A 6,000-nucleotide genomic window follows, 5' to 3' on the forward strand; every position below is an offset into this window, starting at 1 on the left:
TATGATTCCTACAACGAAACATTAATTCAATCAAGAAGCACTGACTGCACTGTGGGCGATACAAGGTACACATTTTATCGTAAAATTTCAATCTCCGGGAAACGTATTTCTTCAATTTTACAGAACGGAACTGAGTTTCTGTACACTTTTGAAAGGTCATGGAAGTGTTTTCTTCCATCGTTCAATTTATTTGGCTGGTAAATCATGTATTTTTCTAGATTAATGTTTGTCTCTCTGATGCACAAAAGCTGTTGCCTCTATTTCCTTCCACTACATAAAACAGATGTTGTGAGCATTTCATGACGTAACCCCCGGTTAGTGTTTCCAACCACACATATTTGTAACTATGTTAACGTTACATAACCTATGTAAATCTGCATCTTAATATGCATGATTTTTGAGTATGTTAACCTAACAAAGTTAATGAAACGTAACTAATGTAACCCTTGTTTTAAACTATGTTAACCTAACCTACCGTAACTAATATAACCCTTCTTTAAACTAGGGAAGTAGTTATTTTTTGGTTAGGAAGGTTGGAAAAACTGCATACCCACTGATGATAGACAACGTTAGTCAAGATTTGGCCACCAGATTGTGTGTAACGCAAGCGAAAAAGGAACGAACAATAATTACTCGATATGTGCAAAATTGAAATTATTTTAGTCAAAAAAGCGAAATCCCACCTTAAAGAATCTTTAGCAAAGCATAATAGGTAAGTACAAATGTGAAAAATAACAAAATAAACGAATTTGAGACGTCTCCCGGAGATCAAAATTTTTATGAAAACTGAAATACTTCAATTTGCATGATTTGTTCAGTGAAACTTATATTGAAGTAAAAGAAGCACATGGAGTTTAGAATGTAATTGATCTCTCTTAAATTACATACCACTTTGAGCTACAGTCAATTATTCTGAAAATGTTAACTGCTCGATTAACACACAAAAAAAAAGTTTGACATTAATGATTTCACTCACAGAAATATGTCAACTTACCATCTGCTTCATGTGCTCAGGAGAAGAAAGTAACCACTCTTCCACCCTCTGAATGTCATCCTCTGTTTGACAAGGAAGCTTTAGATTTTCAGGCAAGGGCTGATTTGAGGATATCAATGTTGGATTCAAATTTTCCAAAATAAGCTTCTGATTTTCATGTATTCCTAACAGTCTATTCTCAATTTTTGTCCGATGACGTGAAATAACAGATAAACTACTCCCATGAAACTGGCAATTTGCAATTCTCTTGTCTGACCCAGATGTAGATTGTAGAGCCGAAGTTGCTTTGCCTTCACCTAGAATGAAGATGCCAGTAAAAGTAAAAGATCAATCTCTTGCAATCAGTACAATATACATATTACAAATTGAAACAGGAAAATAGCTACAGTGTGTCGTTGTACAGTTACAAACATGTTAGTGTACCTTCCGGTACTAGTTTACTATCCTTCGGACAGATTTCTACAGAAGAAACTACTTACCGTAATAAGTTCCTGTAGTATTGTCTAACATCTGGAAGGTGTTTTGTGTGATGTGGGAATGTTTCATAGCGGAAATTCAACCATTGATGCAAAGCCCCACAAACCATTTCCGGTAAGGTTAGGTAGGGTCACAATAGTTAAAAATTGGTTTCGAAAAAAATATGCGTAGCCCCACACAACATTCTCGCATAGCCCCACACACCATTCCCGCATAGCCCCACAAACCATTTGCGGAAACGTACGTTCTTCAGTTACAAAAACACTTTTTTTTTTAAAAAAAAAAAAAAAAGATCAAAAAAACGTGAATACACGTTAAGAAATGATCCGCGAAGCAGATAGGTAAGTAGAAATGTCAATAATTGACGAAACTCAGAAGTTATAGGTGTCCGAAGGATAGTAAACATTTACCACAAAGGCACATATTGAACAATATCTCAAGCAATCGCTACAACTCTGCAATAGGTGTTAGCAGAAGTAAATCGAAATCAAACCATGTAAAAATTGCATTCATAACATGATGAAATCACAATAAAACAAAAGGAACTTGAGCAACTGGCAACTGGAAAGATACGAAAAATACTCTTTCAACATTCTTCGCTGAGGTTGTGTGATTCAGAGTCTCTCTCGAAAAAATCGTCGATGTTTCTCATAATGCATAACAAGGAAATAATTTATAATTTCAATTGCAATTAAAGAGACCCACAAAAATTGAATTTTTGGTCCCCAAGAAAGAAAACTGGCACATGTTCGATGTATTACATCCCGATTTCATGGTGATAGTCTCACCAATTTTTGGTCGTAGGTTCCTAGACATGCTTAATAATGAAAATGTTGATACATACAATGTTATTTTGTAAATTCTTAAAAATCTAACCGTTACCAAAAACTGCCTCGGAATGCATAACTTTTATAACTATGTAAATATGAATAACTCTGCAAGTAAATTATAACATTATTTTTCATTCTCTGTACTATTATCGAACTAAATCAGTGTATCACTTACCTTTCTCAACGTCGTCTTCAGTAAAAAAAAAAAACATTTAACCCGTCAGTCGTCACATATCCGTATCCACTTTGGCCGCCATCACAAAGTCACAATCGACTTTCAAACACACATCGATTATATGTATCTCGATATAAATCGTTATGTGAAATTATTATTTTAAAAAAATTCTCCGGAGGATGAACAAATCAAAGAGTACACCATCGTTTTTACGTCTATATTTAACTAAATTCATTGAGAATGTTCTTTGCTATACTTTCCGGCAACAGCCCGAGGTTCGTTTTGTCCTGAAAGAATTTCGTTCTTCATTTGGTTGCCCTAAGCTTTACATTGTAGCGCAATAGAAATTGAATTCGCACTATTCGTTCACATTAGGTAAGTGCGGGACAGAAAATTTCTGGTCGGGACGGGTAAAATTCACCATTTTCCTAGTAAATCGGAAAATTTTCGGGACGAGAAATATTTTATTTTTCCCGACACTTCATAAAACTCGAATTTTACAATCTATTTCCAGTGATTGTTTTTAGAGGTGTGTGCGGGACAGCATTTTTTGGGTCGGAAATTTTTTAAATTCCGACATTCTCGACGGGAAGTCGGGAAATTTTCGGGACGGAAAATGTTCAAGCTCTGGAAATATCTAATTCTACACGTCATTTTCACTTTAAGTGATTGCTTTTGCACATTTTTTAACGTTAAACAGAATTTATTTCCCACTGTAGGGTCTTGCTGATCGACAGGGGGAATTTTACTCCCTCTTTCTCGTTTGGCATAACGTCACTGGCCACTGTACCAAACCTTGAATGCAATGTTGGGCCAACCTACAATATGGGCGTAATTGACAACCATGTCTGCCAACAATGTGAATCATTGGCCCAACGTAAGATATTCGTTGGCTAGAACTACCAACCACTTCCCAACCATGCCGACAATCACCCAACGTTGGCCCAACAATGTGTGCTACATGGGCTATGACGCAGCTGGTGTTTGTGAATTGCATTTCGATGAACAATACATTATCAGAGATTATGTTCACGTAATAAATGGTAAGGAGGTTAGGTTGCCAAGGGGGAGGATATTATTAACAAAGGATGCAGAGCCTACGAAGTTTCCAAATCTGCCAAATTATTTCACAAAAACTGTTCCTAGAAAGAGAAAATGCAGAGAAATGTGTGGATCAAGTGCAAAAAAGCCAAAGAACAGTTTGACATTTAATGAAAGTTTGTCCATTCCGAAAACCTCACGGTACCCACAGAATTTTGGGGAAGGCATGTATTTGAAAATTGTGCTGATATTATTGCATTCAGCAAGTGTCAACTCAATGCAGGATCAAACACTTTGCATGTTGAGAGGTTAGTAGTGTTTAAAGGTGGAAGTAATAATAGCCTCTCCTGCAATGTATATGTAAGACACGGAATTCCTTTATAAAGAGGGGATTTGACACACACAAGGGAGAGGTTCGGATGGAACATGTTAGAGCAGCCTGGATAATTGATTCTGAAAACATAACACTCAAGGCAATGCCTAAAATAACAAGATCCCATATCAATCCAAATAACTTTGAAAAGATGCGAGTAGGCTTAGCGTTCCAATTATTTGGCGACGATGTACTCAAAGCACTTTCACTGTACAAGGACAATATTGAATCACAATATGGAAGCATATCTGCTATTGTCTATTTTATAACTTTGATAAATGCGATCATAGTTATAATGACTTCAAGAACACCAGACAAGGCTTGAAGACCCAATTCAAAAGAATATGCTGATTTCTGGATTTCCTTGATGATTGGGAGAAGTATAGTTGCTCAAATAAGGGAGGATTTTTAAGTGCAAGTACAGCTACGGGCTTTTGAGTAACAATCAAAAGTACACTCTCTCTGTTACAGTACTTGCATACACTCGGATATAAATACATCATGACATCAAGACTAAACCAGGATGCAATTGAATGCCTGTTCGGCAGTCGTCAGGCTGTAATGACCACCCTACACCAACAGAATTCCTCCACATTCTTCAGTGTCTTTCCTTTTATAATTTAGCCCGTCCCCCCAAAAATGGAAATTGTCCTCCAGAAGTCGTAAATTCCTTGCTAAGTGCAGATAATTTGGATCCAAATTTCATGAAAGAGCAGTTGGAGGAAAGGAAAGAAGATGAAAAAGAATTGCACCGACTGGCACACACAGATATTGGAAAAGATCATGAAAGTTATGTACAGAAAAACAGTGATGCAAGGCTAATTTATTACATAGGAGGCTATATTGCCAAAAATTTTAAAGACAAACAACAACAATGTCAACTCTGCATCGAAAACCTCATAACAACAAGAGAGAAAGTTGTAGCTTCTTCATCCTGCCACACTAAGGAATTTGATAGAGGTGGTTTATGTTACCCCTCGGATCACCTCCTGCAGCTTGTAAGATACCTTGAACAAACCTTCACATCTTATTTGTCAACACACAGACTCCACAGTGGCATCATCAATGATATTATGTCTGTCTTCAAACGTCAACATGCAGGATATGTAGGGTGTACCAATCATAGAGAAACTGTCACCGCAAAATTGGTCAAATTTTACTTTGTAATGAGACTTCGGTTCTATGTAAAATCACTGAACAAATCAACCAATGCACAGGCAGATAAAATGAAATACTTAAAACTAAGACGTTGCTAATGAACTTCCGATGTTACCATTGTAGTAGCTCGCATAATCAATCTCTTTCATTCAATGAGCAACAGTACCTACAAATTACTTCCAAAAAGAAATTTTAAGCGAAAAATGCAGGCTCGACCAGGACTCGAGCCTGGGGGTCTGGCATACCGTGCCATTGCTCTTACCACTGAGCTACCGAGCCGGCCTGGCCTCGCCTGACTTTTCGCTATCGCTGTATTACCTGAATCCACGCAAGTAATACAGCGATAGCGAAAAGTCAGGCGAGGCCAGGCCGGCTCGGTAGCTCAGTGGTAAGAGCAATGGCTCGGTATGCCAGAGACACGGGTTCCAGTCCTGGTCGAGCCTATACTTTTCACTGAAAATTTCTACGTAGTACATCTCCTGTGTGTGCCTAATGTACAATACTTCCAAAAAGTTTTAACAATTTTAATTCACATCATTCATTATAGTTTTTCTTGTATGTATTGCTTACATTCTAGAATTATTTCTCTTGTAGTCTTCGGTTATTACAAGCATAAAATTAAATTACTTAAAAAAAATATAAATAAAAAAAATGTGATCAAAATTTTTATCTGAAATAAAAATAAAACAGACTGCTTGTTTTTCAGTTAAGTTGCTATATTTCAACAATGTAACGTTGACAACATCCATTGTATAAGGAATTTTCTTTTCTATTTTAAAAATTCTTAACCATTGTTATAACTGTATCTTTAGTCAAACTAAAAATAAATGTCTGATGAAGGGAGCGTGTGTTCTCCTGAAACGTCACAACAAAAAACTGTGTTTTTATGCTTGTAATAACCGTAGACTACAAGAGAAATAATCATTCCTTATTAATCTGAATGTAGGAGAGT

The sequence above is a fragment of the Lepisma saccharinum genome, chromosome 7 (assembly GCF_977018435.1).
Source record: "Lepisma saccharinum chromosome 7, izLepSacc3.1, whole genome shotgun sequence".
NCBI classification, from domain to species: domain Eukaryota; kingdom Metazoa; phylum Arthropoda; class Insecta; order Zygentoma; family Lepismatidae; genus Lepisma; species Lepisma saccharinum.